This window comes from Miniopterus natalensis, chromosome 15 (genome assembly GCF_054644295.1).
Source record: "Miniopterus natalensis isolate mMinNat1 chromosome 15, mMinNat1.hap1, whole genome shotgun sequence".
NCBI classification, from domain to species: domain Eukaryota; kingdom Metazoa; phylum Chordata; class Mammalia; order Chiroptera; family Miniopteridae; genus Miniopterus; species Miniopterus natalensis.
The window spans coordinates 49108668-49136234 of NC_142095.1; the positions used below are offsets into that span (position 1 = coordinate 49108668).

The following is a 27567-nucleotide window of genomic DNA, read 5'->3' on the forward strand; positions in this document are numbered from 1 at the left end:
ATTCTCACGGCAAAATAAAACAATGCCGGTTTTACTTAAGAATGCCATTAATAAAGCGGTAAAAATGATTATTCATTTATTTGACCTAAACCTTTGAGCACACATCTTTTAAATGTGATAAACTGGTAAGCTTATATAAAGGTCACTTCTCTAGGAGAATACTAGTAATTGATTAAATGGCAGACTGAAGCCACACCTTCGTAATGGAATACCATTGTTATTTAAGCCAAAAGTTCACAAACTATGATTAGTCAGATTTGATATTGGGCAGAAATTTTCTCAAAGAAAACAAGAAGTGAGCCTGTCACATCCAAGGAAAACAACTGATAACACTCTGCCCATGATAAAGCTCAAGTTTCAAGTGAAAAATTAAAATTTTGGAAAACTTAAGCTTGAGAGAGTCCCAATACTTAAAAGATTTTATGGTGTGTTCTATTAACAATTGTGATTTTTAATCTAGTTTAGTGGCATATGGCAACATTTAGAAAATCTGCCTAACTCAGTGAACCAATATTTTCCAGTGAATAATTCATGATATTATAGAACCTTTCATGGAGATGAGACCATGCAAAGTGAGACATTGACCCATAAATTCTCGTGTTCAATGATATGGTTTCAGAGCTACACTGCAATTAAACTCTGAGAAGCAAATACCTTTTGAGTGTTGAGTACCAAAGAATACTCACAATTACCCGAAGAGGCCCTGTGGTACTGCAATGTTATCACATGACATTCCCCCCTTTCCTACTATGCAGAGCCAGGTTTTCTCCATATATTTCAAGCTAAACAACACCTCAAAACACAGGACTATGGAAGCAGATATGAGCCAATACCTTTCTTTTAGTGAGCCAGACATTAAAGGGATTTACAAACTGTACAAAAAGCCACTTTCTTTGCTAACTATTTTTTGTAAAGTATTGTTATTTTTCATTAAAATATACCATTTATATTAACATGTGGAGCTTATTATTGTTATGTTTAAATGAATTAACAAATAAATATATTTTTTAATTTCTCAGTTTTAATTTCTAATTCAGTAACTATCAGTAGATCTCAATAGATAAACAAAGTTTTGGGATCCTCAGCCAATTTTAAGAATATAAAAGAGTCCAGAGAACAAAACCTATGGTAAGCACTGCTCCAGAATAGTGCTACTAGAAGTGTTGTTTGTGGGCGAGCAGTGGCCACACCCCTGGGAGACTGTGAAAGTGTAATTTCCTAGGCCTTGCACTAGACCTACCAAATCAGAATCTCTGGGTGTGGATCCCAGAAGCTGCATTTTAACAAGCCTTCCAGGTGATTCAGATCATCAAAGATAAAACATTGTTCTGTATCAAACTGTCTCAGTCACTTACGCCGTAGTAAAAAAAAACCTGAGAGCACACCCTCAATTTATGAAAACTTATTCATTTACCTAGTCTATCTGTAGGGCTCTATATACTTTGGTACTAATATTTTATGAACATTAGATTTTAAAAAAACAAAAAAACAGAAGCATGTACAAAAGATAAAAATTAGAGGCTGATATATTTTCTGTTCTATATATTGCACTTCTGTACAGCCTGGTCCAGTTACAATCGCATTGCTCCCTAGAAAGGTGCTGTAGGAGCTCCCTTTCCTCCAGGGACTGAGGCTCGGTAAACTCAGCAGCGCTGCCTCTTTCTGGCCTCTTCTGCCCCAGCCAGCGGGCTGCTTCTCCTCCAGCCTTTCCCAAAACTCAGCCGGTGTCTGCCACTGAGACTGTCGTCCAAGCGAAGGCAGAGCCCGGGGAAGCCAGGCCGCAGGGAGGACTCTGAGTGGGCTGCTCTCTAACGTCTGCTGGCCTCGGTGTTCCCTGAGTTTTTCTGGTTTCTCCAGGAATGAGAGAAGAAACCAGTGAATGAATCAGAAAAGAGGGTTTGTCCGAGTTTTCTGTTGTTTCATTAGGTTTTCATTTTTTACTTTACTCATGGATGACTTTTTAATCCTGAAGTTTCAAGACAAGTGACTTCGGAAGGTGAATGATGCTTGCTGGCGAGGCTTCCACATTTATTTTGCAGGGAAACAGATCAAGGATAAGTAACAGTTTGTTGTTGCTTTTTTTTTCTTTTTGTTGGAAAACCTTAAAAAAAAAAAAAAAAACCTGCTGGCACCCTGTGAACTCAGCACTAACGGAGAAAGAAATTGATTAAACCGTATAAAAACATCTCTTCCGTAAGCTTCATCATAAGGAGAAGCTGGGACATTTTTTGAATACAGGTTTCTTGACTCTGCCTCAGATCTCCTGACTAATAACCTCCAGGGGGAAAGAACTGGGAATTTATTTTTTTGACAAATACGTTAGGTGATTTTCACGATCAGGCAAATTTGGATACTTAGTGACTAGAAAGCTTGAAAACAGATTTAAGGGTAATGAGCCGCATTGCTAATTGCGCATTGTAAATGCGGACTATCTTCCTGTACTGAGCAGCATCCCCGGGGGCTTCATGCACAGAAGGATGGGGCTGTATCTGGAATCTGCGTCCCCTCTTCCCAAAGCACCCCAGAGTCAGTGTGCATATGGCTTGGAGCTCCCGCCCTGGGACCTGATAAACCAGGTTCCGTTTCAGCCTCTGATCTGACTTGACATGTAACTGTTGGTGGGCTAACCTCTCTAAACTTGAGTCTCCTAAAAATTAGGGCGGCTATTTTCAACTTTGCTGGGTTGGTGGTGAGGGTCAAATATAACACCACACTTGGTCTAAATTTCAGACCTGTCGCCGCTCTGGTGGTCAGGATCTTACCTTGACAACCTCAGTTCCCTGCTCTATAAAACAGAGAGAGTGACAAGAGCGAGCTGGGTCCTAGGCAGGTAGCTGATGCCCAACCAGCCTTTGGAGTTGCTCGCACCTCCCTCACAGACGCAGCTTTGCAGTGTAGGCTGTGGATCTGAGTGTCCCAGAGAACGTCCTCCCGTTTACCACCTGCTGCCGGAGACAGTTGTGAAGACACCACCAGTCATCTTGGACGTGCAATAATCTTGGAAATGGAAGTCGCACCTGTTGAATGAATTCTTAATAAAACCACCCAAACCCTGGGCTGTTTGACTCTGTCATTTCTTTACAAGAAAATGAAATGTCTTCTGAAGTCCCTGTTGTTCCTGCTCCAGCAGCTTAAATTCCTAAATGATACGCCACCTCTTAGGGGCTTCATATGGATACAATTAAATGGAGTATGTCAAACACTCCAAACAGTGCCTGGCACAGAGAATACACTTTAAAAATGATAATTTTTGTTTAAACTGGGCTTGGATTCCACAGGACTTCACAAAAGGCTCATGCTGACTCTCTCCTGGACTGCGGACACTGTGATTTTCAGTGAGGTCAGTGACAGCTAGAGGGAAAAGCAAAGGCACTCAGCAGAAGCTCTGTTCACTGACCTCGGCCCTGGCACCAGGGGAACAGGTACTATCCATCCCCCACGAAGCGCCAGTGGAGGCCGAGCTCTCAGAGAGACTCTTGACAAGTAGGCCGCTTATAGTTCATCTGAGTACTTCTGTTCTCACCAACTCAATTGTGTACTTAGCAAGACTGTGTCCAAGCCTGTTGATGCTTGCTGATCATGTTAATGAAATACATAATTTTATTTATATAAAATGCATAATTTAATATTTAGAAAAGCTGTATAAGAGAGAAACGTTACCTTTTAGCACGTGGGAAATATCATTTAAAAACTGGACATCATGGGTGATGCATAATAAATGTGAAGACTGACTAATTGGAACCTCAAAATCTGGATTCTTAATCCAAGTCCTTGGCCTTACATTTAAAAATTAGCAAATAATTGTACATTTCATTGTTTTAAGTTTCACTGAAATGTATGTGAGGTATATGGATCAACTTGTCATTATTGCTTTCACTGAATTTCTCAGCTGACCAACTGCCGTTATCAATCCCTGGATTAGGGGGCACATTCTCAGGCCCATCCAGAGTCCACACTGCTGCAGGCATAGCCGGAGGACAGATATCTAAAGCAACTCGGGGTTGATTGTGGGGGTGCAGAAAGACACATGCTCCCTTGGCTCCCATGTGGATCCAGAAATAAAGGAAACCGAGGAAGAAATTTACATCAAAACAAGTTCGGCAACCAAACTTCCTGCACAGGCTTAACGGGAAAAGGGATCCCTGCGGGCTGTGATTTAAGAGCATCCTTTGAAGTGCTCCTGTTTGTTCTGCAGGATTTTCCCACTTGCCTCTGGAAATAGAATGAGAGTGAACCTTCTTTCCCTCAAGCAAAAAAAAAGAAAGAAAAAGACAAATAACAGACCTTCTCAAATCAAATATCACTGTGTCTGTGGTTTGTCTGAAGGCTGCCTCGAGTTCTCCCTTAAGACCTGGAAGGAGGAAGGCAAGGGCGGCCTTCTCACCGCGCACGATCAGTGTTGAAGATGGTCGGCACCAAGTGAGTAAGTCAGGAAAGGAGATGGCGCGTTGAGGCAGATGGTTGCCAAGACGGCCTTCAGCAAGTCCTTCCCTCTGTGTGCATCCGCTGCTCTCCACGTTGAGTTTAACTCCTCTCCCCTATATCCTTGGTGTTTCCTTGACCAGTAGAATGTGAGACGTCACATTCCGAACTTCCAAGGCCAGGTCATAGGGAGCCTGCAGCTGCCACTGGTACCATGGAGAGCTCCTGTTGGGATGACCCACATCAAAATCCAGCTTCAGCGCTGGAGAGGCTCAGGCCTCATGGAGAGACGTTGTGTGGGTCCTCCAGTCAACGACCTCAAAGAGCTCCCAGCAACAGTAACGTCAACTGTAAGTAGCCATCTCGGAAATCCAGGCCAACGAAGCCTTAGCACCAAGTGAGTAAGTGAGGAAAGGAGATGGCGCGTTGAGATAGATGGTTGCCAAGACGGCCTTCAGCAAGTCCTTCCCTCTGTGCGTATCCGCTGCTCTCCATGTTGCGTTTAACTCCTCTCCCCTTCAACCTGGGATATCCTTGGTGTTTCCTTGAGCAGTAGAATGTGAGGCGTCACATTCCGAACTTCCAAGGCCAGGTCACTTCCAAGACCCCAACTCACTTCAATCACATGGGACACCCCACGCAAGAGCCACACAGCTGAGCCCAGTCAACTCACAAAACTGAGATATCATATTGTTTTCAGCTACCAAATTTTGAACAATAGGAAACTGGAACAGATATTGCCAAACACAGTGGTCGAGAGAGTGTGCTCTGAATGTCAAGAACAGGTTGAGGTGATGACGGTGTCAGGTGGGCGCCAGGCTTACCGAGCGGTCTCTTGGTAAGTTATGTGATATAACTGTCTGACCACACTGCGCTGTGCACCTGAAACTAATATAATGTTGAATGTCAACTGTAACTGAAAAAGAAGACAGGAAAAGCAGTTACCTAACCCTTCTGCTCCCCAATTTCTCCGTCTCTGTGGCGGAGGTAACAATGTTAATTATCTCGTAAAGCGGTCCTTAGAACCACATATGATTATGCTGCATGTAAAGAACATAACATACAGCAACCACCAAACATGCCACTGTCACGGTCGTTGTCATCAGCTTTACTGTCACCAGCAACGACACTGTTGCCACTGTTGGTGGTGTTGTTTCTGACCCGCCTTCAGGAGCAGAAAGTCACTTTGACTTAATCATCATGAAAAAGCCAACAAAAACCAAAAACAAAACTGGCCACTTTGGACACTGCTTCGAACAATGCCTTTTACAAAGCGCATGCCTAGCATACATTAGCTGCTGCTACAGACCACTCGCCTTGATTGCGAATGGTCTTGGATGCCCTATTCCAGTGCCGTACCAACTGTTTAAATTTTCAAGATATGCTTTAGACCCTTTATCATCTCTAAAGAAATGGTTCCTAGAAGTAATACAATTTTAATTATTTAACGTATTTTCATTAATTCATTCAACAAATGTGGAGTGTCAACAAAATGACAGACCTGCTGATAGGCCTCCCTGTCTTTGGGCAATCCGGAGAAGGCAGGCAGATGTTCAACAGGTAATAAGGGTACACTGAGTTTACAAAAGAGAAGAGTGAGCCAAGGCCATGCTGTACAAAGTGGAGGAATCTAGTATGAGACGGGGATGTATCCAAAGAGTCCTGCACGGCTAAGCTGAGGCCAAAAGGAAGGCTGAGGAGGACTGTGTTGGCAGGTCAGAGTGACACAGTGGGGTGGGTGGAAGCGAGGGGTGGCGCTGTGCCTGGCAGAAGACGCAGCTGAGCAAATGTCCTGAGCCCGGAGAAAGTGTGGTTTCGCCGGGAAGTGGAAGGAGGCGTCTGTGCTGGGTTCAGGGAGAGACGCTCGCGAGGCGCCTGGGAAGCAAGCAGGCCGCTCCCGAAGGCCTTGCCTCACTCCAGGAGGAGTCTGCCGTTTTCCCAAGGGTACACAGGACACGGCGACGGTTTGAAGTAGGGAAGTGGCATAGGGCGTGTGTTTGTGTGTCTTTGTCGAGGCGGCTCAGCTGCAGTGCAGAAGAGGGTAAGAGCTTAGGTGGAAACGTGAGCCCGGGCGTGGGTGGGGAGAAATGCTCAGAGGTCACCCGCAGCGGCGACTGAGTCTCCACTGGGAGCCGGCTAACTGAATTTCTCCGAAGGGTCTCCTTGGGTCTGATCGGCCCTAGAGAGCATCACTGACCGCTGACGGCACTGCCGACCCTAGTGCACGCGTCCCTACCAGTGGCTTGAGGCTCAGTCCTCGGTGCAGTGAAATAGCTTAGAGATCCTGAGTCAGAATCTGAATCCTGGCTCAGCAGTTACTGGTAGTCATAGGACCTTGGAAAAATTACTTCTCTGTGCCTCTGCTTTCTCATCTGTAAAATGGGCATATGAACAGCATCTACCTCATGGGGTTGAAGGAGGGTTAGAAGTGTGAGAAGTGCTTGTAACAACACCTGCAATGGAAAGAATCCTCAACGATAATTCCTATTTTGTAACCCTTCATTCCACGTACACGGAGCCAGGCACTGGGATTCAAAGATGAATTCGTTAATGTCCCCACTCTCAAGGATATTTATAATCCACAAGCGCTGGATTATAAATCATGGAGATAAGCAGGTGCTGGGGCCAATCACAGTTCTGCGGGTGTGCAAAATACCAGCACCAAATTAGCAAAGGCACCGTGTGGCTCAGGGGCCCAAGTTGCTGCATCCCTCTAAAGCAGAGAAGCTTATTATTTTAAGAAAAAAAGGCCAAGGTGACCTGACTAAAAACATGGCAGCTGCAGAGCCCAAGATGTCACTGGAAACGCAAGACAGCTCGAGGACACAAGATAGTTTTCCTTCAAAAGCTGATTCAAGTGGAGTATTTTCAAAAGCTTATTTGGATCATAAAAATGTCTCCAAAGTTTTTTGGTGGCTTTTTTTTTTTTTTAGGGAAACTCTTCTAGTGGCCACCATTTGAAGTCCTGCCTGTGTCTGCAGGGAGTGTCGCCAGGGCAATTGCCTTTGAAAGGGTCTTCGGGGACTTTGCTGACTGAGTTCAGGATATATTTTTAATGCTCACTGAGAAACGGGGCCTTGAAAGCCTGTCTCCGGCGAGCAGGGTTTTTGACATGTACTGGCTGGGGCCTAGAAGTAAAACTCTCTCTGCTTTGGCAACAATCTTTTCCCTTTATCCTGATAGAAACCACAGTGGTCAGCGTCATGTCATTAAACTGGAAACTGGAACTCATCAAAGAGATATGTTTCCTCCCAACACCCAACACTCGGAAGGCAGCCTGGGTGTTAAAACATCGTTTGAGATCCAGGCAGAATTTTCACTTATACTATTTGTTTGTCAGGGTCAAACTTATAGGAATAAATGACTATCTGGGGCAGGATTTTCATGGAACTCTTTATATGTTAATTTTTAAAAACACTGTTTATTGAAGCATTCATGTCATTCTTACTCTATTTTGGCAATGACATGAATGAACCAAATCTTGAATTCTCAGGAGGGAGGGTGTCTTTGTCTTTTGTTTTTCTCTGTTATTTGGGGTTCTGTCCGTCTTTCTGAGCATACACACAACAAGCTAAAATTCTTGAATTCTCATTTTAAATTTAGAATATAAACACCTTCAATTTAACCATAAAATGTAAGTATGATAACATATTTTGAAGTTCTAATAGAACTAAGGTATTACTTGGTAAAACCCCATGAGTTTTATATTTGGGGAAATTAATATATGAATAAGGGAGGGGGCTTTCCCAATCTCTTACAGTCAGTTAATGGAAGCAAAAGGTAAGAAAATTTGTATTTGTCAGGATTCTTTTGGCTACAAGTGACAGAAAACAATTCAAACTGGCTTTATTTAAAGGGTCAGGAGGGATTTGTTGGCTTATATACAACTGTAGAGTCCAGTGGTAAAACTTTGTTGGGGAAACAGACAAAACACAACCAACCAAGTAGCAAGTAAACTGCAGGTTTTATCAAGATGTAGTCTCCACTGATGTCATTTGTGCAATTTCTGTCCACCTTTGGGTGGTGCCTTCAGATCCACTGCCTTCCTTCCGAGGCTCTTTGAGGTGGCTCCGGACAACTCCTGGCTCAGTTTTCTGGGTCTCAGTGCGATGGGGGGAAATGAGTCTCTTTATATAATTCTTGGGATCAGCTTGGTTTGGGCTGATGAATTTGGCTTGGCCTGTTATTTCCTAAGCCAGTGCTTTTCAAACTCTTTCATGAAAGATTATTTATTATTTTTTTATTGTTTTTTAAATAACCAACTTGTCATGGACCAACAATTCTATAAAATACAATTTTAAATGAATTAGCATAAAAGTGAAGGGAAAAGAAAGAGCTACAAAGTACAAGCCTAAATTATTAGATTTCAGACATAAAATAATGTTGCCAAATTGGCATAAAATTATCTACACAATTACTCTCAATTTCTGCACTTACCTGTTGCAGAGCAGTGACAGTCCCGCCTGGCGGAGCAGGGCTCCCCGTCGGGTGGGTGACTCCAGCTCACAGGAGCCTGGTCCAGGGCCCTCGGGCAGTAACTCAGCCGCGCCCTGTGCTTGCCTATTGTCTGGGCTGCTTTTGGGATATAAGGACAAAGTTGAGTAGTTGGACAGAGACATGTAGCCTGTAAGGCAGAAATATTTCCTATCTGGCCCGTTACAGGAAAAAAAGTTCACCAACTCCTGCTCTCAGCAGCCTCTCTAACCCGAAGACCGTGACTCACTATCGGCCCAGTCACAAGTCCAGTCCTGAGGCTCATGGTTTGGGGAAGGAATCGTACGATTCTCCAAAGGAAACAGAGATTCAGCTACAAAACAAAAGGGAATTATTTTAGGAAGCTAAGAACCTTCAAGTGTTTAGTACAGAATTTAGATCTTCCTACTCTTAATTTCCTCTTTTCTTGTCTCTACTTAAAATTGAATTATTGCATAAAATGAACACTGCCAAGTGAAAACATGCCTCAAGTGAATTCAGCCACAACCAAGACTTGAGAGGACTCCTGTTCAAATCCTTTGAAGAAGAAAAGAGAAGAAAACATGCAAAGGAACACATAAATAATTCCAGAATGTTATTATAATAAGAGTAATGACACCAACGTAATAGTGTCTAAAACGTGATGGTGTGTAATCATACTAATAAATACTTATATAACCCAACTTTCCAGAAATGGAAATGGAAACTATTTGAAGGTTATATTTGTTTAGAAAATATTTAACAAATATATACCATGATAGCAAAACAGTGGGCTAAATATCAGTCCTTTCCAGGGACTTGGATGGACGAGCAACCTGTAGTCAAATAAAGTAACTGCGGATTCTAGTTAGGCTAGCATTTGGCTGTAGCAAAAAGGAGTAGAATGGAAATTAATAACGGAGGGTGTCCTTTAGCAAGAAAAGCATCACAAGAAAGTGATGCTGAAGCCAAGTTCCCCCGCAGAGGAGCACCAGCCGAGGGAAGTGTGGACTACACGGTCCCCGCAGAGGGGAAAGCGGGCCCCCCTGCAGCAGGGACACCTTGGTCAGTTCCAGGAAAGAAACCACGTGGTCGGAGGCATCAGCAAGAAGGAAAATGCTCCACAAATCGTTAGGAAATTAGGAGGCAAACTGGCCAGGCAGGGCCTTTGCACATGCCAGCTCTTTACGGAGTCAGCACAGCAGAAAGGCTTTGACGGGAATGAAGTGGTTGGATTTCTTTTTTAAACTCCCACTTTCACTGCTGTGCCTTAAATGAGTAATAATGACGATAATAATTAAGTGACACTGAAGACAATGTTCTAAGCAATTTAAACATATTAAGTTACTCAGTCCTCACAGCAACCCTGGTATCAACTCCACTTTACAGATAATGATTATAATTATTCCTTTTACTGCCTGCTAGGAAAAATAAATGTGGGTCTTCTTGTGCTCAAGAAGACACAGAAACAAAAACTGTTACTCAACACAGATAATTCTTAATGGGATCCAGACTGCGGTGCCCAAATATCCTGATTAGTGATCATTAGGTCTAATATTTCAGATGGTTGATGGATTCCTAAACATTAAATGTTTAATATTTAGACACATTACTAAGTACTGAGTAAGGAGATAGACATAGACATATTCCTGGAAGCACAGATGAGTACAGCAGACCAGTGGTCAAGGCAGGTAGAGAGAACCTCAAAGCCCAGCAATAGAGCAGCCAGGAGGGCATCACATCCCCTTCAGAGACGGGCTCCTTGTCCCTCACACTTCTCCCTGCCTGGCTCCTCCACATGCACGCCCATCTGCGACAGTCACCTTCATCATCCGAGTCGACCAGCTCCCCCTTGATGCTCTCAGAACCGTCACAAAAATCTACAGTGTTGTCAAAACTGGTCTTCACCAGGTCCAAAAATTCAAATCCAAGCCTTAAAATTACTCCAAGACCCAAAAGAATCGAAGAGATATATTCAACCAAAGCTCTTACACAAATGTTTATAAAAACATGTATTCAAACCAAACTCTTAACAAATGTTTATAATCGCATCATGCTGAAAGGAGAACCCTAGCACCCATCAAGGGACCAACAAACCAAATGTGATGTGCCCACGCAATAGAACATTATTCAGCCATGGAAAGGAATGAAGTTCTGGCATGTACCATGACATGGATGAGCTTTGACAATATGACGCCGTGTGAAAGAGCTAAATGCGGAAGGGCACAGACTGCACCCTTCTGTTCGCACGAAACTCCAGGACAGGCAAATCCTTCGAGACAATCAGAAGCTACTGGGTGTCAGGGGCTACAGTAGGAGGGTGCTGCTTCATTGGTACAAGGTTTCCTTTGGGGATCATGAAAATGTTAGCGGTGGCCTACTGTGAACGCACTAAAATCCGCTGAATCGTACACTGTGACCGCTTTTGCGTGGACCAGGCGGACTTAATCAAGTCAGCTGAAAGCCCAGTGGCAGGGGCTGTAGGACAAGCGTCTGTCATGCTTGGATCCGGGTTAAAATCCTGGTTAAGATGCTCCAGGATGCACCTGACCCAGGGACGGCCTCACAGTGCCGCGGAGGCTAAGGAGCCGTTGCTCTGGAACAGGTTGTGCGCCGGGCAGCCCCCGGCAGGATGCCAGAGGGAAGCCCCTCTCAGGCCCTAGGAGCTGCCTGCAATCCCCTGCCCCGTTTCCCTGCACGGCTGCTCACGCCTGGCCGCTGGCTTTCTCAAGACCAGCAGGGGGATCTCCCAGTTAGTGGAGCAGAGTGGAGTCTCATTTAAAGAAACAATCACAGGAGTGGCATTTCCATTCTTTTTTCCATACCTTCTTTCTTAAAGCCAAGTCACAAGTCCTGCTCACACTCAAGCGGAGGGGACTGTGCAAGGAGGCGAGTCATTGGTGGTTACCACAGGGAGTGTCCCTACACACAGCAGTTTATACTCCAGGGAAGTTTCCATATCTGAGAGCTAGTTTAAACCCCCTTTGGACAGAATCAAAGCAATACGGAGCACCATTGTGGTTGGTTGTGGTCTGATTGGCTCCTGATTGCTTTACTGGTGCCCAGTAATTCAGGGTGAAATAACTGTTCTTGCACTGAGAAAATGTTATATATTTTTAAAAATATTTTTTATGGAATTTTTCAGGGTGTTCTTAGTACCTAACAGTGACCATTTCAGTGAATTTGCCAGATGAAACATTCCCAAAAATGTCCTTACTTTTGAAATGACTGAAATATTCATTTCATTTGAATCATTTCCAAAAACAGCCATACTGAAAATAAATTAGAAACATGTGTTCCTGTGGTAATAAATACTCTACATTGTTTTTCGGGGCTGAAACAGTGTTTCTGAAGTTCTGGGCCGTGCATAGCAAATGCGTCTCTCTCAGACTGTCACCCTGCCCTCCTCCCCACGGAAGACTCTGGGATCCGTCACCGCACCTTCCTCCTCGGGCAGGCCCAGCTCTGAGACCTTAAACACCACGCCCCAGGCAGCGACTGGACTAGAAGCTGAATTAAGGCCTGTTGACGATCTTTTGTCTGGACTTACCGAACCACAACTTATCTAACTTACCTTACCATAGGTCCAACTCTGGGTTCCAAAATTGCACTAAAAATGAGAAAATCTGCTCAGAAGGGAACATAGGCTGATGGAGACCAATGACGAGACGGGGTGGGGGGCGAGATCCTTGCTACTTGTGTTACTGACATAAAGAAAAAAGCTTGTTGAAATAATATTTATATGGAAAAATGAAATCAGTAGCATTCTTTGTAAGTTATAATCTATGATTACCAGGTAGTCACATCAGAGCAAACAAATTTGATGAAAACTAGTAGCTAGATGCCCTGGCCAGGTGGCTCAGCTGTGGAGTGCTGTCCCGTGCACCAAAAGGTGGCAGGTTTGATTCTCAGTCAGGGCACGTACCCAGGTTGCAGGTTCAGTCCCTGGTCGGGGTGCTCACGATGATCTCTCTCCCCCCCCCTCAAATTAATAAACATATCCTCAGGTAAGGATAAACAAACAAAAACTAGTAGCCAGAATTTTTCACCTCTTTTCCCGCTTATCATACACTTTAAATCTACCATTCAGCTGAGCTGTAGTGAGAAACACAGTATCTATAATGAGAAACAGATACTGTTATACTAAATTATTTTGGAGCTCGCAAGATCTCTAAACTCTAAAATTGCTATATTTTCAGTGGGAGTAGATTGGGCCTCGTGAAGCACTGTGGTGTGATGAAGTCACTGGTGGACAAGACACCGGGTTCTTAGAACTTCTCGCTGTGTGCCCTTATATGAACCTCTTACCCACCCTGAGCCCATTTCTCCTTATGCAAAATGGCAGTAAAGGTGAAGGAGTGTGTGACCCCTATAGTGCCTGGGGAGACGGCGACCGTACATAAACTAAGTCATGAGAAAGTGCTTTGACCCCACAAAGAATGTGATGTCATATTATTCCAATATTTATTCAAAAGTAGGCTCCTCTTTGCAAAAATATACAAAAATGTTCAACGTGAATGTATTTATCAGCTCATGCTGCCTTAACAAAACATCCAGACTGGGCAGCCCAACCAGAAGAAATTTATTTTCTCACAGTTATAGAGGTTGGAAGTCCACATCAAGGCTCTGATTTCTAGGAAGGCCTCTCTTCTTGGCTCCTGCATGGCCCCCTTCATGAGAGATACAGTGAGCTCTTGGGTATCTCTTATAAGGACACTAATTCTATCAGATCAGGGCCCCAGCCTCGTGACTTCATTTAGTTTTAATTACTTACATACTCAAAAATACAACCACAGTGGGGGGTTAGGGTTTCAACCTGTGAATTTAGGGGATACACAAAATTCTATCCATAACAACATGGAAAATTCTCAATTGTGGAGAGACATCTTGTGTTTTTCTTTATACCTTTTATAACATTTCTTGAGCTTGCACTGGGTGTGAAGATCTTCATTATCTCATTTAATTTTCATGGTATTCAAGAATATGTTTGTTCCTCTGTATCAGGAGCAGACTTAAACACCTGAGATACATCCATACAGAAAAGACCTTTGTCCTTGAAATGCTTGCATTCCAATGGGGGGAATCAGACTAAAAAAACACCTAGTACTGATAATAATATATATCAAATTTGAAAATTATAAGTTTATGAAAAACAGAATAGGTTATGCTGGATCCAGAGTGCTGGAGAAACAGAGGGAAGTACTAGTATTAAATACAGTGGCACAGATCGAGCTCACGGAGCAAGTGAGAGCTGAGCAAACACCAGGAGGACAGGGCTGGCCCAGCCGAGGCGGGGAGGGGAGCAGAAGCGCTCAGAGGGTCAGGGCAGAGGCCTGTCTGAGGATCGGCAGTGAGACCGAAATCAACTCTGGGCTGTCTGACCCAAGAGTCAAGCACCTGCGTCACTGTCACGTAGGCCTGTAGGTGGTGATGTGTCCCTGCGAGTCTCTGTGTATAAAAGAGCTAATACTTATTGAGTAGTCGGTTCATCTCAGGTGCAGTGCTAGGTGCTTAATATGTTCTCTTATGTTTAATTGTCACAAACAGGTGACCAAAGGAGCCTGGGAAAGTCTGGTCCCTCAGGAAAAAATGGACACAGGTTAATCATTGAGATGTCATCATTATATGTAGTGCTCATTTCATGTCCATTCCACCTCACAAAGGTAGAGGGACAGGAGTTGTGATGTAATTGAAGGACACTGGCCAGATTTCCTCCAGCGTCCTATCCAGGCGCACCTCCCTTGAAATTTCACATGCACTCTTTCACTAGGGTAAGCCACTGTTAGGACAAAGGAAGGCATTCCTAGTTTTATGTGAACAAATAAGATTCCAAGTATTACCTGAACTTCAATTTCAATTATGTAAAAATGAAATAAGCTTATGAGCAAAGACTAGTAAAGACCATGAAAATGGGAGGCATTTTTTAAAATCACTATTATAATCATGGGTGTTTTTAAAACCCAAAGTTTCTTAAAAAGGTAATGCATCTAATCATTACCAGTCATGATCTCAGGAAGGTAATTTATCCATTCAAGCATTTTTGGAGAATGATAGAAAATACACAAGGAAAAGCAGAGTAAGGTCCCCAGACTGTGGCCACCACCAGAGAGAAGAAAGATCTTGAGAGAGGAAATAAAATGGGGCTGAAAGGAACTGGGCACATTTTGCTGAAGCACCTGGCTCCAGAGTTGTTACAACTAGCCGATGCCTTCCTGGACTCACGGTGGGAAAGAGCCCACACTGGGAGTCACTTGGAGTCCCCATCAGCTCAGAATGAAGTCCAGTGCTATCACCGTGCCTATATGACCCTTACTGATCTGTCCCCCATGGTTGCTCCACTTTCCCTCTCCTGGTCAGCCCTGTGCAAAGGCTGGTTCCTCTGCCACCACTGCTCTTTCCTACCCCGCTTTGTGTTACTGTCTAATAAAAATCTTCCGAAATCACCCTCCAAGGCTGAGTATGGTGCCTCTCACCTGCGCTGCTTCAGTGTCCATCGCTCGCTCTGCAACAGGACTTACTACACTAAGCCACAATTGCTCACTAACTACATTGTCACACCCACTAGACTCTAAGCAACTCAAGGGAAGCGAGCAGACAGTGCCCTTGGCCATCCCTGGGTCCCCAGCACTTCGGGCTCCACCTGGTACCAGTAGGCTTGCAGGTGATGAGGCGACCGAGTGCGTGCGTGCCCACAGACAGACACACACCTGCACGCACATTCACGCCGACACACCCCTATCCATAGCCCTCTGTGATATTTTCCCTTCCACTCAGAAAGTGGAGTTTTCTAAAGTGAGAAGTCAGGCTGTCATATCTCCTCGAGCTTTCAGAAGCAAAATTTACCCTCCTGTCGCCTGAACAGCCACCTGCATCCTTGCTAACACAGAGACCCACCCATGGTTGACTGGGCGCATCATAACATTTCCCGGTTGCATGCCTCAGGGCGTAAGCCTCAGGCGTCTATGCTCCTTACTCTCCATAGAATATCACCAAAATTTATATCGCATCTAAAATTTAGAGTTCACACACTTCTGAGTATAAAGAAACTGCGACTCAAAAAAGTTGAGTAAAGTCAAACCAGGCGATGCAGCTAATTAGCAACAGAGTGCAGGCTTGCACTGGAGAATTCTGACCCCCAATTCAATGTTCTTTCTACTGTATCACTTTGCATAATAAAGCGGAAAATAAATAAAACAAAAATTAAAATGCAGAGAGGCGACAGGTTTATTGGGCTGTACCAAGGAGTAAAGGGAAGAAACAGGCAAGTTATTCCTCTCTGGCTATCAGGTAAGCAGAAGTTAAAAATTTGCTCCTTGATGTCAACCAGCTCATTACAGTTCTGGAGACTTGCTACCTTTTGATTTCAGCCTGTTCTTACCTATTCGGAAGAGCGAGAGAAAGGCAGGGGCTGTGGGACTGGGGCTTCACAGTGTATGTCAAGGAGACTCGAACTGAAATGCATCTCTCCACTTCGCTGGGTAGTTCTTTGCCCCTGAAAGGGGAAAACTCGTTAGGTCTTTTGCAATCTTATTTCATTTGCTTTTTATATTCAGGATTATATTCATTGCTATTTTTTAAATAAACATGTAGTATAAATATCTGGATAGCAATAAATATGGAAATAAGGCTCAGCCTCTTGAGATGATGAATTTAAACATAAAGTAAAAAGTATGAAAACAAATGTGAAAATATTACTATTAGCAGTGCAGTTGCCATAAATGTTATTAATGTAATTATCTTCAAAGATTCAGTAGGTTTCTAATCATATATTTCTACCAGCAGACAAGTTGAAATAACTTATTTCTTCTAAAGCTCAGTTAGAAATACACTAGAAAAGGTAACCATTTTCCTTATATCTAAACAATAAAACCTAAACTAATCAAACAGAATCAATAGAGTGTGTGCTTGGTAAATAGCATGAGTTTTTATGCTGTAACATGATTCTAATGAATCGGTTCCTCTAAATATTGAGAATGTTTGGTTAAATATATACACCTCTAAATTTTAAAATAATGCTATTTGTTAAATGCAGATAATATCTACCAGACTTACAGTCTTTCAATCTTTTCCTGATAGGTAGTTACCACAGATGATTAATTGAAATCACTTGTCTGTCTTTATTATTATCAATATAGTTTACTTATTCAAATTCAAATCAAACATGTCATTTTAGAATTATATTAGATCATATGAGTGATAGCCAGTATTCAACTGAGCGCTTGTTATGCACCAGGAATAGTTCTAAGTAATATAAGTGATAATGGTGGCCATCATCATCATCATCAATAGCACGCATAGCACTTATCCATGACAGGCCCTCGTCCCAGTTCCTTCTGTACTGACTATTTAATGTATAATCATCACAATACCCTGAGGCAGGGGCACTATGGTTATCCCCATGTGAGGAGAGGACACCAAGGTTACAGAGGTTACATAACTCAGTCAAGGCCACATAGACCTGGGCCTCAGGACCCCACACTTCACTTTACAGGTGATTTTCAGCCAGTTCACTGCACAGAGGCAGAGCAGAGCCCAATGAGCAGGCCCGTCCACTTACTTACAAACTTCATCCTGCTTCTTTCATCATTTATTGCACTTAGATTAATTTCCCACAATATAGACCTGAGCACTTCCAGAAACTTACTCATTCATTAACTTTCCAAAGTAAAGACTACTCTATCAACACCAAGAATGATGAGAAGCCAGCTTAAGAAAATGTCCTTTACAAAACTAGATACCAGGATCAGGAAGTCTCTGCCTTTTCTTTACCCACCACCAGAAGTACAGATACACTCCCATAACCGTCCTCCCTGTGTATCGAGTGAAGACCATGCAGTGCTCTTCTTAGGAGATGGCTCAGACTTCCCAGAGAGGTGTCCAAGGAGCTTGGGAGGAAGCTGCAATGCTTTTTATGACCTACCCTAAGAAATTCTAGAATGTCACTGCTGCTGCGTTCTGTGGTCAAACAAATGACCAAGGCCATCCCAGGTTCAGCAGGAGGGAAGCGAGACTTCATTTCTCAAGGGGAGGAGTAGCTAACTTTTTGCAGCAAACTTTAATCTACATGGAGATGGAGTGACCTGACTGGACAAGGCCGGCCATGTGCCATTTCTGTTTCAAGGGGTCAGGTCAGCTCCATCAGAAGCATCTAACATTGTGAGAGTCCGAGTTCCCCAAAGGAAAAGTAGGGTGTTATCGCCAGAAGACAAGGAAGCAGGCAGATGCTAGGTATGTAGAAACAGTAGCTATGTTACAATTGATGCTGGTATCACCAAACCTTTGATTCAAACATACATTATAAAATAAAAAATACATCAAAATTTGGGCCTTATAAAAGCCTGAATTTGTATCCTAACTCTGCCAATCAGTAACTCGAGCTAATTACATAAAATTTGAACATTACCTTTCTTATCTATAAAATGTGGACAATAATAACCTTCTCAGGGTGGCTGAAAGCACTGGATGAAGACTTAGGTTTTGCTCAGCAAATGTCATTCCCTTCTCTTTTTTCCCTGTGAAACCTCTTAAACTGTAGACATGAGCACTCTCGAAAGTAGCACCCCTTTGAGAGTGGCTCGGAACAGAGCAGCCCAGGGGGTTTCAAATGTGTTGAAAGCAAGCACTGTTTACAGGCTACACTGGCCATTAGTTTTCAAAATGCAGCTCACATTAGTCACTTTGATCAATAAAAGCAGGTAGACTTTGGTCTCTGTTCACGTGAGAGAGCGCCTCCGTGCATCTTTACGGGGACACACTATTTCCTGTTTCATCTTCAAAATTCATTCCCCTCGGAATCCTGAGCATTCAAGGCCATCAGTCTTTTAAAGAATATTGGAGGTCACCCAACCCATCTTAATAATGAAATCTAGGGCTGAAGTTAGCTTTCCTCTTTTATTGGTCATCGCTGATAAAACTTGACTGCTTAATATTTTTTCCTGAACATTCGGGTACTGGAAGCTGTCTTCCAAATTCAGTGATTAAATGTGTCAGAGTACCAAGAAGATGATTCCTCAGCCTGAGGTTTTCATCACGGAAACATGGCTGAACCTGAGCTGTCCTTCCAGGAATGGCCTTGGTTTATACATTTTATAATTTGAGTGCCACTCGAGAAACTTAAGCTACTTACGTTGTAGCCTGTTCATTCTTTACAGTTTATTGATGTAGTCAATGAATGTGTCTAATTCTTTGTCTCTTCAATTAATGTGTCTGGTTATTGGACCTAAGTAAAAGTGGTCTTAGGTTGAAGGCAATCGGGACATTGTGTGGCCTCTAAGGACCTCGCTCATGCTTTCTCCCTCCCGTTACTGGAAGGGACAAGAGAGGCGGAGAGGAAGGGAAAGGGAGAGCGGGGAGACTCTCGGCTGCGCTCGGTGCCTGGGAGTCACACCCCTGTCCATCAGGAAGGTCACCTGGGGTGGTTACAGATGGGGCACCACTAGCACATGCCCAAGAGCGGAGTAAATCAATCTCCTTTACCTCCTCCAGTCGTCTGATACCTTTAGGGGACTCTCCCTTTGGCACTGCTATGTCCCTAGCACCTCTCCAAAATTCCCTCGTCCCCAATTCTTCAAACAAGCTGAGGGCCTTGCCTTTGGAAGATGACAGCGTCTAACTGGACTGCGAGACCTTGCTTTTTGTTGCATTTTTTTTTTTATGTTGACCTTAAAGCAAATTAAGTCAGTTTGCCACTTATAGCAAGGACGCTGAGTTTCCTCCTTATGCCACTGCATGTAAGTAACGGCCGCAGCTCCGGAAAGTGGCAGCCGGTGGTTTAATACTCTGGGGACCTCTTCACTTGGCCCACGGCCCTTTAGGGCCCGAGCGTGGAGGCCGCGGGGCGCTGCAGCCCCGGCGGGGACAGCCCCGGAGCCCTGTGGGCAGGAGGCCGACCGGAGGCACGGGACGTGCTGAGCAGCATCCTCGGGCCCCACGCGGGAGGTGCTGAGCAGCATCCTCGGGCCCCACGCGGGACGTGCTGAGCAGCATCCTGGGCCCCACGCGGGACGTGCTGAGCAGCATCCTCGGGCCCCACGCGGGACGTGCTGAGCAGCATCCTCGGGCCCCACGCGGGACGTGCTGAGCAGCATCCTCGGGCCCCACGCGGGACGTGCTGAGCAGCATCCTGGGCCCCACGCGGGAGGTGCTGAGCAGCATCCTGGGCCCCACGCGGGACGTGCTGAGCAGCATCCCTGGGCCCCACGCGGGACGTGCTGAGCAGCATCCTGGGCCCCACGCGGGAGGTGCTGAGCAGCATCCTGGGCCCCACGCGGGACGTGCTGAGCAGCATCCTCGGGCCCCACGCGGGACGTGCTGAGCAGCATCCTGGGCCCCACGCGGGAGGTGCTGAGCAGCATCCTGGGCCCCACGCGGGACGTGCTGAGCAGCATCCTCGGGCCCCACGCGGGACGTGCTGAGCAGCATCCTGGGCCCCACGCGGGACGTGCTGAGCAGCATCCTCGGGCCCCACGCGGGACGTGCTGAGCAGCATCCTCGGGCCCCACGCGGGACGTGCTGAGCAGCATCCTCGGGCCCCACGCGGGACGTGCTGAGCAGCATCCTCGGGCCCCACGCGGGACGTGCTGAGCAGCATCCTCGGGCCCCACGCGGGACGTGCTGAGCAGCATCCTGGGCCCCACGCGGGACGTGCTGAGCAGCATCCTCGGGCCCCACGCGGGAGGTGCTGAGCAGCATCCTGGGCCCCACGCGGGACGTGCTGAGCAGCATCCTCGGGCCCCACGCGGGAGGTGCTGAGCAGCATCCTGGGCCCCACGCGGGACGTGCTGAGCAGCATCCTCGGGCCCCACGCGGGACGTGCTGAGCAGCATCCTGGGCCCCACGCGGGACGTGCTGAGCAGCATCCTCGGGCCCCACGCGGGACGTGCTGAGCAGCATCCTCGGGCCCCACGCGGGACGTGCTGAGCAGCATCCTCGGGCCCCACGCGGGACGTGCTGAGCAGCATCCTCGGGCCCCACGCGGGACGTGCTGAGCAGCATCCTCGGGCCCCACGCGGGACGTGCTGAGCAGCATCCTGGGCCCCACGCGGGACGTGCTGAGCAGCATCCTCGGGCCCCACGCGGGAGGTGCTGAGCAGCATCCTGGGCCCCACGCGGGACGTGCTGAGCAGCATCCTCGGGCCCCACGCGGGAGGTGCTGAGCAGCATCCTGGGCCCCACGCGGGACGTGCTGAGCAGCATCCTCGGGCCCCACGAGGGAGGTGCTGAGCAGCATCCTGGGCCCCACGCGGGACGTGCTGAGCAGCATCCTCGGGCCCCACGCGGGAGGTGCTGAGCAGCATCCTGGGCCCCACGCGGGAGGTGCTGAGCAGCATCCTGGGCCCCACGCGGGACGTGCTGAGCAGCATCCCCGGGCCCCACGCGGGACGTGCTGAGCAGCATCCTGGGCCCCACGCGGGACGTGCTGAGCAGCATCCTCGGGCCCCACGCGGCGGCGGAACGAAGGCCTGGGGAGGGCAGGCTGCTGCTTCTGCCCACGGAACCCACTCATTCCCGCGCCGGCTACGAAACTGACTTTCCCAACACAGAGGCACAGCCAGGAGGGGCGATCCCCGGACGGAGAAGCAGCAGGCTCCCCAGGAGAGAGAACCTGCCGGCCCAAAGGGCCGCTGCCAGACCCTCCTGCCTTCGGCCGCCGCAGCAGCTGACTCACAGCCTCGCTAAGGGCCAGGCCGCGCTCCAGCCCCAGCCCGACCCGCAGCCTCCGCCCCGCTCACCCAAACCCACACGCTTCAGGGGGAACGCAGGCCCCTGAGCCCGGGGGCAGCGCCCCAGCCCGGCCTAAGCTGCGCCCGCGGCCGCCCAGACGGGCCCACCCCACCTGCATCCCCCACCCGAGTCCCCCACCCGCGTCCCCGGGCGGCCTCGAAGCAGCTCTGGGGCGCCGCTCCTCCGACCGCAGCTCTGCCGGGACCACCGTGGGGCAGGGGAACTCCCACGCCGGCCTTCAACTCCCTCCCCTCTAACGTGGGGTAACAGTGCTCACGCCCCAGGACCCCTGTGGGGCTAAATGACAGTCAGTGCAGCTCAGTGAGCTCAGTGCCTGGCCCGCAGGAAGGGCTCCACAAATGTGAGGATATTTTATTTGACTGTTAACTCTGGAGAATGGTATTTTATTTAATAGACAGTGTGTACTTCATACATATCTATTATCAGTGCCTTCAAAAAACAGCTTTAAAAGTTAGCAGCAGCTTCTGCAAGTCCAAAAACACATAGTTATTACATAACATGTGGTAGTAAAATTTGTCAAGATATATTATACAATTCAAAGCATTTCAAGTAAGCATCAGCCTACTATATTATAGGTTAACAGAGTATAATAAAATGGCATGTTCCTCAGATTACACAATATAATACTTTACATCAATATTAACAAACTATCACATTAAGTATTACAGGAGGAGCTACGTGAAAACAGGGCAGAAACGGTTATTCAGGAACCTCAACATCTATTTTCAACATCTGTGCTTCAAATTGGGTGGGTGATTTTCACTCATCAATGAGAGAGAAAAAGAAAGGCTAGAACTATTATGTTGTTTAGTAGAGAAGAAATTTCTTCCAGAAACGCACTCCAAGCTGGAGAGCTTCCTCCACAACATGCAGCTCTGCCAGTAGCTGGAGGGTGAGGGAATCCCTGCTGCCTCCATGCACCACAAACGATGCGCGCGGACGCTCCCGAGCCTAACACCGGAGTGGCCGCCTACAAGGTGACATCTCCATCAAGTCTGTGACTGAGGCCAGCAGCATGAAGGAGGTCTTTGGACCCAGAGTTCTAAAAGCTAATTATAATGCTTAGGACAAACAGGCCATATACCCTAAAGGTACGTAGCACTGACAGCTAATACTGAAAAAACTTTATATCTTACAGAAAACACTACTTTTTTCCCCTATAACTGAAAAATGCAATATTTAGGACAACAGGGAAAGAACATTTGACATGAAAGTTGCCTGGGGGCTCAGAAAAATAATTCAGAATAAGCCAGTTTGTGGGAGAAAGGTCCGTCTGATGGTAGACTAAAGAGACCCGTGGGATTTCAGAAACTTCTTTTAAGTTAAAATGAAGGAAGATGCATATCCATTCCTGACTCAGCCTCATACTAGCTGGCAAGGCGATAATCTAGAGGTACTGGTGGGACCTTTAAGGTGAGAAAGGAGAAATGTCCATGGACATGAAATAAATGTACAGGCATAAACTAGCTGTAAACCATGAATCACTTGGAACAAATGTATATAAAAGCTCCTGGAGGTAAGGAAGTCCAAATCCGGGCCTGAGAGCAGGGCCTGGCAGCCAAGACACCATCTCTCTCTACTAGTATCCCTACGATCGCACAGCAGGACCAGTCCCATGCCTCTCAACACAGGGGGTGCAATTTTTGCCACATGGTCTCAATAAAGAGAATCACTTTGTTGTCTAAATAGTAGCAATGATTATCTTTATGCTCCCTATCCCAGGTATTTTACACAAAAAAGGTCATATTATTGTCTTGATGTCATTATTAGCCCAGTTTCTATTCCTGTAGAAATCAGATTCTTGTGGTTACACGTCTTTGGTTGAACGTTTGTCCCCAACATCAGTAACTGCTTTGGCCCTGAGGCTGAGCTGGGCATACCATCCACCATCCAAGAGCTGGGCGAGGGTCTAGAACAAGGCAGGTCACCGGAAGAGCTCTGCCCACTGTTCTCTCCTTCACTGTGTGATTTCAGACAGAGCTCAAGTCTGCCTTCCCCTGGGGCTTCCTTCAGCTGCCCCGGGGCACGTCTTTCTGCATCTCCTGCAGCGAGCTGGCCTCTGGGAGGTGGCTCCCTGGTCCTCTTGGAGAAGCTGTTTTCTTTTCCTCTGATCTGTGTGCCCTTGCTTTCTTTTTGAGGGACCAGTTTTTCAAACTGGCCAGACCATTTCTCAACCATGTGCTGGGGTGAAGCGTTACAGAATGCATTGGTGAGCATTTTGGCTTCAGCGGGAACAGCACTGGGACTCATCCATGGTGTCATTTTTTTGTATAAACCAGGTGGTTGCTGGCCTGCCCAGAAGAGGTATCAGGCATTCCAGAAATGAAACTGGAACCGCAGAAGTCAGAAGAAAGTTCTCCTTGCTTTTTCTGAGCCTGAAAAATGCACTCTATTGGAGAGGACATTTCAGTGGCTGTTAACGTGGAATGGTCAGCAGTCTGAGAAAAATCACTGTCTTGGGAGCTCACCAATAAGCCAGATGGGAAGTGCCTGGGGTGGACAAGCAAGTGTTTAATCTCGATGGTAAAAACCTCTCAGTGTTCTGGTTTGTGGCAGTACCCTTGCCCACCTCAATTCCCACAACCAAACTCTGATTTGTAAGCTTCTGGCCCCTCCATTTGCAAAGACCTGTGCTGCTTGAGATAATCCTCTCTCCATGCAAGAGGCCAGCTCTGTAGCTTGCTCTACTTTGTTTCTTTGAAAAAATCCCCCTGATTTTGGAGTGCTGGTCATCAGTGCTGGGCTCTGAGCAGCACCGGTGCCTCTTTGAACTCTTGAGGGCATCTGTTGGGAATAGTGGGGTGTGTCCAGAAGTATCTGCATCAAACGGTTGGTCCTTGGGATGATTATGTGGGGACATGGCCACTGGTTTGGATTGGGGAAGAAATTTCACATGATTTCCTTCATTACCAAAGGTGCTTTTCTTCTTAGCATTTTTATTAGTGGCACTTTTCTAAATGCCACTCTGTTTAAACTCTGACTAAACTCTGTTTAAAATCCGTCTTACCCTCTTCCTGTGGGGGTTTATTCTGCGTCAGACGGCCCTCATCTTTTTGCAGGAGGATTGCATCACTGCTGGACTTGTGTAGCTGTTTCTGGCAAAACTGGTTGAGAGGGGAAAGCTTTGAATCTAGACAGTCAATCAATGCTGGGCTCCAGGCTGCGCCGGCGTCGCCTCAGGCTTTTTGGAGCATGTGCTGCAGCTGTGGACAGATAGCTGGGTGTGGTCGTGCCAGACGGGGCCCAGCATGGTCCTGCAGGGTGGCCTCTCGAGTGCTGTGACGGTCACCGGCTAGGATTCAGGAGGCCGTTCCATTTGAATGTCTGCATATTTAGAACCATCTAAGTTAAAGTCACTTTGAGTTAAAAGACCTTCCACCTCAGGCTGGTTGGGGTCATCGTCACTAAGGGTGAAGACAGAGTCCATGCTTCTGCTCCCCGGGCCAAGGTCCTTTTCCACGTCACTGCCTGGGGCACCAACACCTGCATCCAGCTCGCCTTCCACACTGCCGTACAGAAAGACGCCAGTCAGCAGCAAGCAAGGGGTATGAGAGGCCTTCTCTCTAGTATCACATCTCCCTGAAGCCTCTCCGAAGAGAAGCGATTTCTTCTCCAAATATGTGACAGCAATTTCCAATCAGAAATTGAATAAGCAGAGTAACCTATTTTAAAAATTCATTTTCCAGTTCTGGGCTGGAACAAGTAGGAAGCCAAAGGATGCTTGGAGCGATGAACACCACAAACCAAATGCCGTCCGCGGGCTGGGTGAGGAGTGGTGCTCAGCGCTGTGTAGTGCCCCAAACGAGCGCCTCAGGAGGGCAGCTGGGAAGCTGGTCTAACAGCCCTTGGATTGTGGTTTTTTTCACTTCATCTTTTCCTTGATCCATCACACAGACCCAGTGAGGACAGAGATCTGATGAGAAAACACTTCCAGGAATATTTCATTTAAAAATCCTTTAAAACAGATGCTATCACAAAAATAGACCCAGTCCAGGTGCGCTTCGACTCCAGAATTCAGTTTCTCTTTCAGCTCTGCAAGGCTTCCCAGCGGCTGGCTGGCTGAAGATGCCTTTTGTGAGGGGTCCTTTCTGATTAAGGAAAAAAAACGTATCCCAGACAGGTTTGGGCAGATTGTCATTCTCACAGATACTTGGCAGAGACACTCCGAGGAGCTGCCTGGCATAGGAGAGGTTGGTGACATGGGCAAGCTACCCAGGCGAGTGCCAGGACCCCGCCCAAAGGCCCACTTTAAGCTAGATCTTCTCCTTTTAAGGTCTTCTGACCCGAATCGCTGGGCTGCAGGGCCAACTGGCACTGCACCCCCCTGGGCCGCTGTTGCTCTTGAAGGTCGGAGGGGCTGGTGGAGTCCTCTGATCCCTGTGTCAGGAGTGCAGTGTCTCGAAGGTGGCTCATTTTAATTCCGTAGGGACATTCATGCCCATTAAGTGGATACGGTGCCTCTCCCTTGCCAGAATTGACCCCTAACTGGTGACCTCCCTCAGAGCAGTCGCCCCTCGCATTGGCAGTGCCGGGCTGATAGCTTCATTCGCTGTGTCTGAATTCCTTCTTGTTACAGTGTGAGAATGGGCACAGTTCCCCACGTCCTTGGTGACCAATGCGCTGGGGTAGTCCTCCTTCTCTAGGCTGTTGGATCTCTGAGGAGAGAGCCATTTGTCCTTCTGTCTGGGAAACTGAAAGTGGCCACAAAGTCCACCGTGGGACAGCCCAGGACAAATGACCTCATGGCATCGGTCTTGCCTTCTCCCACTCCCTCCACACAGCCTCCTGGCCACATATCACTTAATTTTATTTTATTTTTTATCTTATTGTTTTACTTGATTTTGGCCACAACAAACAGACCATTGAACAGGGAAAGATGCCGCTCCGCCTCTGCAGGCCTCTCTGCAGCTGCACCTGGCCGTCAAGGAGCCGAGCCCTCCTGGAGCGCACGCAGCCCGAGACATCGGCGCACAGCTGTGCAGCCAGCAGGCCCCTGCGGGTGCCAGGCCTCCCTTGGGGCCTTACCCGGGTAGGAGCCGGAGCCCGCCGCCCCCTTCCTGCCGGTGCCTCCCTTTCCTTCAGCAGCCGGGAGGCTTGGGAGACCCGGGTCCGGCCGGAGGGGCTGGGGAAAGGCGGGGTTCCAGTCCCGGCGCTGTCCCGGGCTGGGGAGCAGGGCGGCCCGCCTGCCCCTGGGTGCAGAGGTGGCGGGGGGGGGGGGGGGGGGGGGGGCTGCGCCGCTCGGAGAGCGGACTCGGGCGCAGGGCGCAGGGCGCATGGGAGGAAGGAAAGGTGCCTGCGGGCGCGCGGGCGAGGGCGAGGGGTGCTGGGGCTGACCCGCTGCTGGGGGGGGGGGAAGCTCTGGAATTAGAACTAACCCGACCGAGCCTCCAGCGTCAAATCCCCGCGGGATCGGTCCGTGGAGCCCTGGTGGCGGGCGGGGAGGGCGCGCGCGGGCGGGCAGGGCCCCCGGGGAGTGGGTCTGCTGGGGGGCGGCCGCAGCCGGGCTCCTCCAGCGGCGGGTCCCGCGGCGTGGCGGCTGCGCGTCACCATCCCCACGCGGGCCTCCCTGGTGCGGACACGCCTGGCAGGGGGAGGTCGTCCGGCTGCCGCCTGGAGCCTCCTGCTTTGGGCAGATGTTCCTGGTCTCTCAGCTGCAGCATTTCCCACAAGTGACCAGTGTCCCACGTGGTAATTTCAAGTGGCCAGGTCTTCAGTAGGAGGCAGGGAACAGGGACCTGCCCGGGACACACAGGGACACGCCGTGGGGACCGCAGTTAAGTTGCAGTCACCTTTAGCAGCCCACGCAGGAGCTCCTGGGGCCCACGGACGGAGTGCGCGCAGCGCCGGGAGCGGGCAGCCGGGTCCGTGGACCTGCACCGGCTGAGGCGGCCGAGCCCGCGCAGCAGCAAGGGCGGGGCGCTGAGCCCTCGCTTCGCGCCCGGCGTTGGG

The 27567-nt window shown here is 47.8% G+C and overlaps 1 protein-coding gene and 1 pseudogene across 2 annotated transcripts in view; one reads left to right on the forward strand and one right to left on the reverse strand.

Annotated features, from left to right (window-relative positions):
- The window catches only part of TAFA1 (TAFA chemokine like family member 1), a 468377-nt gene that overhangs the window by 422305 nt on the left and 18505 nt on the right, over positions 1-27567 (forward strand). The window lies entirely within an intron of this gene.
- On the reverse strand, positions 23426-27168 carry LOC107530418 (rho GTPase-activating protein 20 pseudogene; annotated as a pseudogene).